The 12,864-nt window shown below is 41.2% G+C and overlaps 1 protein-coding gene and 1 long non-coding RNA gene across 3 annotated transcripts in view; both read right to left on the reverse strand.

The window, feature by feature from the left end:
- Positions 1 to 9,452, reverse strand: part of LOC309533757 — a 60,572-nt gene extending 51,120 nt beyond the window's left edge. For both annotated transcript variants that reach the window (XR_014220459.1, XR_014220460.1), the window contains exon 1: positions 9,171 to 9,452. This is a non-coding gene — a long non-coding RNA (uncharacterized lncRNA). The remainder of the gene's footprint in view (positions 1 to 9,170) is intronic.
- HS6ST1 (heparan sulfate 6-O-sulfotransferase 1) overlaps positions 1 to 12,864 on the reverse strand; it is a 190,108-nt gene that overhangs the window by 118,363 nt on the left and 58,881 nt on the right. The gene's annotated exons all lie outside the window — the stretch shown is intronic.

Below are 12,864 nucleotides of genomic sequence, written 5' to 3' on the forward strand. Positions count from 1 at the left end.
GCTTTGTATATGTTTCTGTTTCAAAAGTGGTCTATGATTTGAAACAAAAATCATCCATCTGTCAATCAGTCACTATAGCATAATAAAATAGTGGCCAGGGAAGTCAAGTTCTACACCATACATTAAAACAACAACAACACCCTAACAGAGTAGCCCCATCACTACAGCTGCATGGAGGAAGAATGAGCTAGGGAGTTCATAGTGATGCCTGACCCTCCATGATTTTTCTTTAAAACAAACAAACCAAAATGGAGAGGGGAGAGGAGAAACAACAGATGAGCAGTGCCTCCTGGGGATTTGGCAATAGTGTGTGTGTGTCATGGCTCACAATTATTTCCTCTTCATGGACACTGGTTTTTTTTAACCATTTGAACCTGACATATACCCTTAATTACACACACCACAATTATCTATTAAAGGAAGAAAGGTAGTCAATACACATCTTGTACCTGTGTCTCAGAATTCTGGGAAAAAAATGCTTTGGAACTATTAGGTGTAGATGTATGGTTTATTAATGAGGTAATCAGGGTCTTTCCTTGGCCAGGAATACATGTTTACCAATCTGGCCTTTGCAGTTCAAGGGACCTGACTCTTCCACCTGGGAAATCAGGAGATTTTTCATGAAAAAGCCAAACTCTGTGTGTGTGTGTGTGTGTGTGTGTAGGGGGGGGATCATTTGTGTAGCAACAGGTAGGACTTCATATTCAAAATAAATTAGATACATATTTGCTGTACACATTCAATACAGAGTTTCTTTAGACAAGATAACAATTGGAATAATCATGTAAATCACTGGATTGTGAGACTAACCTATCACCGACAATGTACAACACAAGGGAAGAAAAGAAGGGAAGGCTTTGAACAGCATGCAAAGACTTACCTAAATGCATCAATTGAATGGCAGGTCGGGAAGGATGACATCAGAGTTCCATTATAAAAGAGAGAGAGAAAGAGAGAAGAGGCGAATTAATAATTACAATCACCCTGATGACAGATGCTATATTTAGAAACAACAAAATCAGGTGCAAGTTTGGAGGGACAACAAAAGAGACGGCTGTTGCAAATCTTTATAAAAGTAGACAAGCAAATGATATAACTCAGCTTTATGTGGGGACTTTAGCATATTACAACCAGTTCTGTGCAGAGCTATGATTGCTGAAATTGCTGCTTTGATTTACAATGAACAAATTTAATGGATTCACCAGCACTGGTTCAAACTATGTTAGCAAGAATGACCAGGCGCACAGGCCAGGCACACAAGTAAGACACTCAGCTGAAAACCCAACAGCAAAGTCTAATAATAATTTACACATTTGACACTGTAGCACACTCTGTCTCAAAAGTCTCAGGACAGGAAACAGGAAATTGAAATAATTATTTATAAACTATAAGAAGCATGGATCTCTTAATTACATAACTGGGCATGAGAAATACTTCTTCAATTCATATTTCTAGCCTGTGCTACCCTGAAGAACTAAGTTTCTGGACCATATGCTAGGAAGGATCTGTTTGGTGAAAAAGCTGGACCTTGTTACATTTAGGCCCACTTGGAATTTCCCCATGCAATGCTTGCCTGTACTCTCCAGAGACACACTTCATGGAGAACAAAACATATGGCCTAGTTCCATGGATATGTCTGCAATTACTCAAAGACATACTCATGAGAGCTGAAAAGTATGTACTCCATGATAGCATCTAATTGTCAGCAGAAGCTGCAACTGCATCCTTCAATTTAGTACAGTTATGCAAAAAAAATTATATGTCTTTGGAGACAATGGATGTGCATGGCATAGAGAAGATTTTGAGTGACTCTTAAGTTACTTTAGTGAGGAATCATAAGGTCAACTTTAAAAAGGTGCACTCCTGTAATTCATAGTATAAAACCTATCAGACATGGTAGCTTGGGCTTGCTTTGAATCAGCTTGTGAAATGGAATAAGACAGGGTGTATGTGGGGGGGGGGTCATTTAATTTCACTGCACACAGGTGGTGTAGTGACAATAAAGGTATGATGATGATGATTACTACAGTATTCTTATTCTTATATCATCCATGCAAAAATTTCTCCATGTGGCAGTAGAGAGCTGAACTGGTGATTTTGCCTCAAGGTCTAAAAAGCTTTCATGGGGTATTTACACTTAAAATACCCCTAAACCCAGCAATATCTAGTGAAAATATTAAAAACTGGGTGTGTATTTAATAACTGGGTTACAAGGAGATGCTTTTATGGCAAGATCTTTATGGGACAGAGATCCATATACACAGCCAAACAGTTCCATTGGCTACCCTGAAACCTTGGGATAGGGAGGGAACATAAGAGATGGCTTGGATAACTTCCAGATTGGATTACTGCTATGAGCTCTAAGTGGGGCCGCTCTTAAAGACTACAGAGAAACCTGACCAAACTGAAGTAGCCAGATTTCTGGCTGAGTTTACATTTAGAATTTCCATAACACCTGTTTAAAATAGCTTCACTGGTTGCCAGATTGTTTATAGGCCAAATTCAAGGTGCTGACATTAGTGCTTAAAGCCCTAAATGTCTCAATTCCCAAATATGTGAAAAACTGCCTCATTCCCTACAGATCCTCAAGATTGGCAGAGGGGGGCTTTTGACTACTTTTGGGAGGTTTGTGGATGGGAGGGCAGCCTGGGAGAAAAATGTTTATGGGGCGACTGCATTTGGAAAACTGTTCACAGTTCTAGTCGTCTCTCCCCAAAAACGGTATTGTAGAGTTGAAAAAGGTTCAGAAAATGATCAAAGGGGTGCAGCAACTCCTCTATGAGGCTAGACTGCAGCGTTTGGGACTTTTTAGTTTGGAGAATAGGTGAGTAAGAGGTGACATGATAGAAGTTTATAAAATTAAGAATGGGAAAAGTGGATAGAGAAAAGTTTCTCTCTCTCTCTGCTATCACTAGAACTTGTGGCCATTCAAAGAAAGCTGAATGTTGGAAGCTTCAGAATATATAAAAGAGGGTACTTCTTTATGCAACACAGCTGAATTGTGGAACTCATTCCCACAGGAGGCAGTGGTGGCCACCATCTTGGATGGCTTTAAAAGACAAATTCATGATGGCCATATTCCTATGTCAGTCTGCCTCTGAATACCAGTTGCTGGGAATCACAGGAAGGCAAAGTGCTGTTGTGCTTATGTTAAAGCTTGCATGCTTCCCACAGGCATTTGGCTGACCACAGAGAGAACAGGATGCTGAACTAGATGGTCCAGCAGATTCATTCTATGCTCTTATGGGAGAGCCATTGGTGGCAGCCTTGAGCTGTGGAATTCCCTTCGTTGTATAGTTTTCATGTTATACTGAAGAAACTCCTCTTTACCTTGGACTTTGACACTGATAGGACTCACCCTATTCCTTGGATAGCAAATGGCGTTTGCTGATTTTAATAACGTGTTTGCATATTGTTGTAACCCACCCTGGGACCATATGGTGAAGAGTCATCATCACCACCATTATCACAAAATAAATAAATCTCAGTGCAGGAAGTACAGACCTACGAAACTTGTTCTTGTTCTTTGGTTTTTTGCTTACTTTTGATCAGTCAGTGAAGACAGATTAATATAACTCTCACAGTTCTGCTATTAAGCTGATTATTCCCCGTAGGAGCCATGTAGCCACAGAAAACTTAATTGGCACATGGCTGATAGTGTGTAGAATTAAAAGGAGGCAATGGATACCGGAAGTACAGCCAAATCAGCAGCAAGAATAGAGCCCTGTGACAGGGTGGTGGGAAGGGATGTTTTGACTCTGATGGCGTTAACTAAAGGTGGCGAAAGCTAACATAAGGAAGTGTCCACCTCAGTTGAAGAGAAGAAACTGGAAATACCTACGAGGGCAAAGTGAATAAAGAGATAGCTTGAGAACTGAATGCTCTATTCTGTAAAAAAAAATGCAGTTAGGCGTTTTGTGGAGAAGTATATAGCCATGGCTGGATTTCTGAGAAACCAAATGTGGCACTTTCCCCAGAGCACCAGCTCTGAAGGAGGCCAAACAGGAGATTATTTCCATATCAAAGCAACGCATGAACCCTCGGCACCCTGGGCTAAAACTAATTCTTTGTACATGTGCTGATCAGGAAACTGCCTGCATGATCCATCTATCCCTTAAATAAATATAAAAAACTGACTATTGCGACAAAGATGACAACTGCCTGTCATGAGGCTGCTTAGTGTCATTCTATAGAGCTCAGTGAAACAGCGGCAGCAAATATACTGGTCTCTAGCAGCCCTTCTAAATATGCCAGCAAACAATTAGTCTCAGCCAGCAATGGCAATGCAGACAACAGACTTAAAAGGTCAGTTAGGCGTCTCAAGGTTGCAGCAGACCTTTGACCTTCAGCTGCCAGTCTCAACAAGCCCTTAGTCCCTCCCTCCCATGCACCTCAACACTTCCCCTTCTCTTCCTTTCATTCTCTTTTTTCAGGCAAAGGAATTTCTCAAGAGTGCTTCCACATTATTCAAAGCAAGCACAAATGTGTAACCTAATCAACACACCGAGCCCTAACAAAGGAGAGCCACACTCAGCTAACCTGTTCTTGAATGGGGTGCAGGCCTCCTGCCCCAGCATTCCCAAGGGATGCCAGAATCTGTTTTAATCTACATTGGAGAAACACCGCACTCGCTAAAAGCACTTCTTCTTTCCCAGATCCCAGCAGCAGGAGCAATTTATTTCTGCACACAGCCCAGGGGTGCAAGATCCAGCACCACTTGCACAGAGGGAGGGAAGTTTCAAAAAGAAGTCACTCAATAGGATGCCAAAGGGATTGGGGTGGCCAGACAGGGGGAGGAGATCTATCGTATAAAAAGAAGAAAAGCAAAGAGAAGGAAGAGACTTGGTTCAGTAATAGGGACCAATTTTCCACCCTCTTGTTTAAAGAGGACAGCTCAAAAGCGACAATATAATTATGCAGGCCAGGAAGTGGGATATTTTCTGCTTACTGACATCCCAGAGGAAGTGGTGGAGATCTGTAAAAGCCTGCAGAATATGGAAGCTTTCCCACCCATTAAAAGGAGGGGGGAAGTTTTGCATTTCTGAACTTTATTTATTTTTGCTGTAAAACGCAGAGCACAAAAGCCCTGTGGGTATCTGGGCAGCCAAAGATTGCTGCTAAGGACAGGGAAGGCAAAGGAAAGAAGAAGAAAAAAAAGGGGGGGGAGTGAAGAACGGTCCACAAAGGCAACACTTTTCCATAACAAGGACAAGGCTGCTGTGTTTTAGAAGTATTAGTTCTGGCTTCAGTCACAAGCATAAAGGAATTTGGCAAGCCCCATCCAGCTCCCTCATTGCTTCAAAACCACAGACCGTTCTGGCACAATTAGCTGGCCCAGCTTAGGAGGAGGCTGCCAGCTAGGATGGAGGTGTTTCATCAGAGCATTTTCTGCTGTCTGACCCTACTGTGTTGGAATCCAGCAATAACTAGCCATCTTTGATTTTTTTTAAAAAAAACATTGTTTGAAGTTACTTCATTGCCAAGATTCCTCCACACCCACACCCCTTCTTCTCTGCATCGCCCGCCATATGGGCCCACAAGAGGCAATGCTGCAAGAGCAAGTATTTTCATCTCTGCGTCTCCGTTTTCAGATGCTCAATTTCCTGACTAATTCCTAACCCCTGCCCCCAATATTTGTTCTCACTTTAGAAGCAGGGAGGCGGCAGCCCACAGCTAGGGCAGTCTCTCCCAGACAGGGGATTTTGTACTGAGCCATATTCTCTCCTAGCTCTAAGCGCCAGGCTTCTTCATCTGCTACAATTCATACACAAAGACAAATGCATCTCTGTGGACACAGATGCCAGTTTTCAGTTTATCCAATCATGGCCCCACCAATTAGATTTCCTGTAATATGGGAATATTTAGCTTTTTGTATCAGTCAGGCAAACAATAATGTCAATTTTTCCCCCCAGGCGGGGAGTTGTACACAACTTGTCTCTTGTGACATGGAAACAGGCACTATCTTCTGCGTTGTGTGTGAAAGTGGAGGAGGATGGAGATAAAAATCCAACCAGCAGGCTGGACACACTTTTCATACTGGGAAGCTCCAGATAGCAAAACCATATCTGGCTGAGGTCTGGTTCTACAGAGTAATTTGCTTAATGGATAATCCAGCCTTGATCTTATCCTGCTTCTACGAATGATAGGAAATATACACTGTGATTACTCCACTGGGTTGAAATAATAATACATGCTATTTTGGAAGGAAATGTGAAGGCCAAGTTTAAAAACCTTACAAAACAGCTAAATATATTCACTACACATCCTTCTAAAAAGTAAACATTCAGTGTACAATGCTCAAGACTGGGAGTTGCTGTGCAGTCTTGGACTGGTCACTCTTGGGCTAGCCAAACCCCACACTTCCCCCAAGCCCCATCTCTCATCCCTCCCATCCCGTTTCTGATTTAGTTCTAGATTTTTGGGGAAGTTGTTTGTTGTTCAACATTGCCTTATGGAAGGTGAGATAAATACATGTACCTGCTACTTAGACACAAAAAATATTTGATGCTGGTGCCTAGGAATTTGAATTATTTGTTCTGTCTGGATGATTATTAATACTTACTGACAGAACCAACATGTCTACAAATACCAAGACACACATTTGAGCTAGTTGCAAAAATTAGTTGGGTAAAAGGTCAAAAGCGACAGATGAATGAAACAAGGCAGACACAGTAACACTGGATGGAGTCTCAAGGCAACACACTGGATCTCTTGTTCAAGTTGTGCTAGCTACCCAACTTAGGCTTATTTCTGCATCTTTAATTATCTTCTTCGTCTCTGACTACTATGAAATCATCTACTGTTTAACTTCTTAAGAGGCAGGTACAGGGATTTAAATCTGCCTGGATCTTGCATTTTCTGGCCAGGAAGCCCTTCCCACAAATCCAATAGGTATGAGGCCTGATTGTTGTTATCCTGAGGTGAGAGGAAAACATCTTGCATAGGCCTGAATGTTTCCTTGCTGCTACTTCAGACTTCATGATGCAATGAAAACCAGCTCTAAGAGCAAGTCCAGGTTCAAAGTAGACCCCCAAAATGAGTTAGACAGAAGTCAAAGAATATAAAGAAGGGACCCAAACCGGTGTAGAGGAATGGAAAGAACGCAAAAAGTAGAAAAGTATAAATATGAAAGTAAATTCTTTCTAGACATTACATGTATAGATTACTTAAATAACAGTTTGTGTTCCTGAAATGAAATTATGTATTGTGAATTTGTTGTTGTCGTTTGTTTTTCCTCTTTCTTTCCTTTTTTCTGTTTTTTGTAATCTTTTTCTTTTCTTTTTGGGTTTATTACTGATATTTGATTGTATTTTACTGTTAAATTAATAAAGCTTAATTTTTAAAAAACAAACAAGCAAAGTAGACCCCCCCAAAACATGCATGCCAAGGACAGTTTGTAACTGGGAGTCGTAAGAATGCCTTTGCAATGCAGAACGCTGTGAGAAAATATACAGCAAAAAAATTAAAGAAGATTCAGGCAAAAACTTAACAGAAAAACCAATTATAATGTTAAAATGCAGCATTGAAATCTTGGTGTCTGGGTGCCTCAAGTGCACACTGCTCTGCTTCCTTCATTCTGTCTGTCTGCTATTCCTTTTTTAAAAAAAAGAAAGAAAACAACAACAGTAATGATCACAGTCTAAAGCAGGGATAGGGAAGCTGTGACCCTCCAGATGTTGTTGGAGTACAATTCCCATTATCCTTGACCACTGGTCATGCTGGCTTGGGGTGATGGGAGTTGGAGTCCAAAAGCCTAAGGAGGGCCACAAGTTCTTCATCCCTGGAAAGCTTGGAACCACAGAGAAGTCACTATTAATTGACACTAGGATGCGAAGCTGTGCATTTAGAAGATGGTGGTGAAGGAACGGGATTCTGGCTTGTTTCCATTCTGGTAGCGCAAGAAAGTGGGAATTTAGGAGTATCTGACTTGCAACCAATTCAGCAAATGAACAGGGAAAAGAAAAGAGCACAGGGAAGGCAAGCAAGTTAAGGAGAGAATAAGAAGTGGCTGCAAAAAGTCAGCAAGCAGCCACAGAAAGCAACTGTATTCCCTTTAGCCAGCAGGCGTTGCTCTGGCAATAGGAAGAGACCAGAGAGCAGCAAAGGCTATAAAGAAACAAATGAGCTGCTTAAAAATAATAAAAATAGGAAAATAACATGTCCAGGCAATACAAGGGCCAAATGAAACCCACAGCCAATGCCTTGGAATTCCTCCCCAACTAGCTCAATGGTCCAGCTGTCAAAGGGAATCACAAGGTCACACATTCTACACACATCCACGCACGTTCTAGCCTGTTCCCTTCAACTACTTGGAACTGTTATAATAGCCGCTCAATACAAAACCCAACTAAAACATGGCAAGTCACGAAGGCTTCCCCCCATCCCTGGCCTCCATTTCAGCGCTCATTTGCCTATTGCTTGGCACAGCAAACACTTTTTGTTAGCATGAAGAGGAACAGTAGCAAGGCCTTTATACTCTTGGAATATTGAGGGAGATGGAAAAACCCCAAGACCTTGAAAATAATAAAAGAGAGAATGCATCAATACAGAAAAAAGGCACACAGCAAAACCAAGGAAATTCAAGCACAAGTAACATGCTAATATGCTGGATGAGGCTAGGTAGCCCACTTGAATCTGGTGTGTGAGGGTTGTTGTTTTTTGGGTGGGGGGCGTGAATATTCCTCCCAATTCCTTAGGTAATAACAACTTTCCCCAGTTCCTTATGGAAAACATAGGGCAGGGCCTACTGCAAGTGAGGCTTTGTTGGTGGTGCTGCCCCTGGGGACTGCCTGCTGGGTGTTAACCCTTCTCAGCGGCAGTTCTTCCGTGTTCCTGCATCTGTCTCCCTCATTACTCAGTTTAAGGAGGAACTTAAAAGCATTTCTGTTTTCACCAAGGCAGTTGATGACTGAAAGATACTGTTCCTGGAAACCCTGAAATCACTAGCTGAGAGAATGTTTTTAACTGTTTTTAGAATCTTTCTACAATGTTTTTATATTGGTGTGTTTGCCATTCTGGGCTCCTTCATGAGGGAGGGCAGGATATAAAATGACTGACTGACAGACAAACAAACAAACAAACAAACAAGTAAATAAATGGAATAAATAAACACTGAGCCACTGACAGTTTTCTATTACCCAACCTATCTAATACATGATCAAGCACGTCACCTTAATTTCCTGTTAGGGAGGAACAGTTAATGTCTCCCAACTGCTGCAGCACAGTAACCATTGACAGGTACCGGTAGCTAGTTTGGTACGGGGAGACTAGATTGGTAAAAGCAGGGAGTCGATCCCAAAGCAGTAACGCATCCTTATCAGAACATGGGACATGGAACACCCTCCCACCAGATGGCAAAGAGAACAACAACTACCAGGCTTTTAGAAGACATCTGAAGGCAGTCCTGTTTAGGGAAGCTTTTAATGTTTGATGTATTTTAATATTCTTTTGGAAGCCACCCAGAGTGGCTGGGGAAGCCCAGCCAGATGGGCGGGGTATAAATAATAAATTATTATTATTATTATTATTATTATTATTATTATTATTATTATTATTATTCCAACTAAAAATTACTCAGGACAGTTTTTGTTGCATAATTACTTTGATTTTTCTGGTGGCTTCAGTCACTGACTACTAGATTAAATTCAGATTTAATCCATACATTCTGACAAGGCTTCAGTCATTTAAGACACCCACCACTCCAAAGTAATGGTTAAATAAATTCCTGAATAGGAGGACTAGCTGAGTTAGCCAACAGAACAATGGGGTGAATCATTATCACCATGGCCTCAGGTTAATGTAGATTCCCACCCACCCCTGTTCTTGTCTTGTCTATGGGTACCAGAGCATGAGAGATGGTAAGTGAACCAGGAGTCAGCATAAATTTCCCTCAGAAATGACAGACAGCAGATGAAGACAGGAAACAGAGGAAATGGGTTTGTTTTCTGCAGCTGGTTTAACTCAGTGGCAAAGTGAGGTATTAAGGGTGATCCTCATTTGCAATCAAACCAAATTGCTTTTTTAAAAAGTCAACAGCAATTGCTAGACATTACTAGGGTGGCGGAGAAGAGAAGATGCAAGAGTGTTTGCTTTTGACAGCAGCTTCACATGCGCCATGACAACTACTTCTGGTTGAGGTTTCCATATTACTCACCAATGAGGAAAAAAATCAAGAGCTACAACTATATATGAGAATCCAGGAGCACCTTTTGGCCTAGAGATACCTCCAAGGCATGTAACAAAACATGCCAGTAACAAAAAGTAAATGTCTCATAAGAAGCAATGCTTCCTCCCTCAGAACCTGGAAATGTATAAAATAGAAAAAGGCAACGAGAAGGCAAGATATCTCAATAAAAACTAAATAAACAAACTATGTAAGAGGGCACAACCCAAGGAATACACAGTCTGAGCAAGCGTATTCTGATCGACTCACTCCTGTATGCCAGCCCCTCAGCTCAGATTTCTGTATTGTGAGCATAATATGCCCATCCCTCATGCTTTTGAACAACTGCAGACATGTAACAGACTTGTGTTGAATTCCTTGTCACTATCCTGAGGGGCATGGAAGTACAAAAAGCTAATGAAAGAGCCTGTCACTATGGGTATATATATTTTTTATTTTCAAAACTCCAAAGAGGAAATGGAGAATGTGAAGACACCACTGCCATCCTTTCAGCTTGCTCTGAGAAATAAGATGAGATGATGCTCTTCAATTTTCTTTCAAAAGCAGCTGAGTTCAGTGAACTCTTTTAATGAGGATTAGAGGTGAGGCAGAGAGCAAATGGTCTCCTAGCTGAGGGGAACAAATGCATTCCATTTCCAATATCCCTCCCCAGCCCCCAACACCCTCTGGGCTGGGAGGCTCATGCATATTTGACATGTTTTCCGCTCAGACAGTAATTTCAGGAGCAGCTTATCTCATTCTGGTTTATATGGCTTTAAGAAATACAAATATTCTATGTTCTTTATGGAAAACTCTGATCCTAGTATAACTACAACAAGGTCTCTGAGAATTCTAACACGAATCAGAGTCATTTTAAATTCAATAGCACTGTTCACATGGCACCCTTAATATATTATTGGGATACAACGCCCATCATTGCTGACCGCTGGACATATTGTCTGGGGCTGATTGGAGTTGTGATCCATGGTGGCTATTCCTGGCTTACAGTGATGGCGAAAACCATGTGGCAACTGAAAATACATTTAAACTCACTCACATGCATGTCTGAAAATAATCATACAGAATATTTATACAACAATCCTGTCTAATATACAAGAAAGGGAACTGTGTGTACATTGATTTGTCTCACCTTAAGAACAGACCAAGGTGGGGAACTTCTGGTCTTCCAGTTCTCTTTATCCCGGACTACTGGGCATACTGGTTGGGGGTGATGTGAGTTGCAGACCAATTACAACTGGATGGCAACAAGTCTCCCACCATCCTAAACTACTTCTGTGTGGTTTAAGGACTGCCTGGTTGGATCAGGCTAAGATCCATCTGGGCCACCATTCTGTTTCCAACAGTGGCTAGTCAACTGCTTCCAGGTATATTTACAACCACAGCATGAAGGCAACATCCTTCTCCTATTTGTCCTCTGGCAGCTAGTATAGTGGTACGTCTGGTTAAGTACTTAATTTATTCCAGAGGTCTGTTCTTAACCTGAAACTGTTCTTAACCTGAAGCACCACTTTAGCTAATGGGGTCTCCTGCTGCCGCCGCGCCGCCGCAGCCCAATTTCTGTTCTCATCCTGAAGCAAAGTTCTTAACCTGAAGCACTATTTCTGGGTTAGCGGAGTGTGTAACCTGAAGCGTATGTAACCTGAAGCGTATGTAACCTGAGGTACCACTGTATTCAGAACTATATTGCCTCTAAACATGGAGGTTCCATTTATTTATGGCCAATAGCCAAATGTTACCATCTGCAAATTTCTGCCGAGTCCTTGCTTTCTATTTGGGGTAGATGGTGCCTAGGATTGTACAGGCTGATCTGTGTGGGATCAGAGGATGAATAGCCCTGCCTGATGGTAGAAAAGTGGATTAAAATGTTCTTAGGCCCCCTAAATTCAAAAATTACAACACAGTAGAAGGAAACAAAAGATGCTTCTGGGACCAGGATCCAGTATTTCATGAGAAGTTTCTTGGTAATGAAGGTATACAAACTACATAGTGCAATTTTATATGTGTCCATTCAGAACAAATCCCATGGGAATTACTGCTAGGTAAGAGTGTAAAGGATTGCAGCCTAACTTATATCTGTGATAAGCCAAATGTTTTTTTGCTGCAGGTACAAATTTTCCTTTCAGTTACCTGTCAATAGGCCCAAATAATTAGCTGTGGGGCAACTATTGAAGATCCTGCTGCAATGAAGGCTCCACAGACAACCCCTCCTCATTTCCTCCCCGTGAAAAGTTTTATGGCAGGAAACAGTCAAAACTTAAAATGGTACTTCCAGTTTGTCAGAAATCTACAATTACCTGTTTTGTAAAAATATAAAAATCCAGATGCTGTTGACAATACAGCTTTTAATCTGAGTGTTCCACAATACCAGTGGGTATTGAACTTGCTTATTTTAAAGCCATTTTTACCTGATGCAATCTTCAGTTATTCCCATATTCAACAAAAAAGCAAATATTAAAGGTGCCCTTGCTTTCCTAAAATAGATAGCTGATCTTGTTTGCCAATATTGTATGATTACTTGTAAGAGAAGCTATGCCCTTCAGGATCATTTCTTTCTAAAGGAACAGAAATGTAACAGTAAATATAGAAGTTAAAAATTATATCGTTAATTAAGATAGCAACACTTCTAGCTGATATCTGGAAGTAAGCTTCACTGAATACAATTGAATTTACTTCCTAGTGAA

Source organism: Podarcis vaucheri (genome assembly GCF_965113315.1).
Source record: "Podarcis vaucheri genome assembly, chromosome: 5".
NCBI lineage: Eukaryota > Metazoa > Chordata > Lepidosauria > Squamata > Lacertidae > Podarcis > Podarcis vaucheri.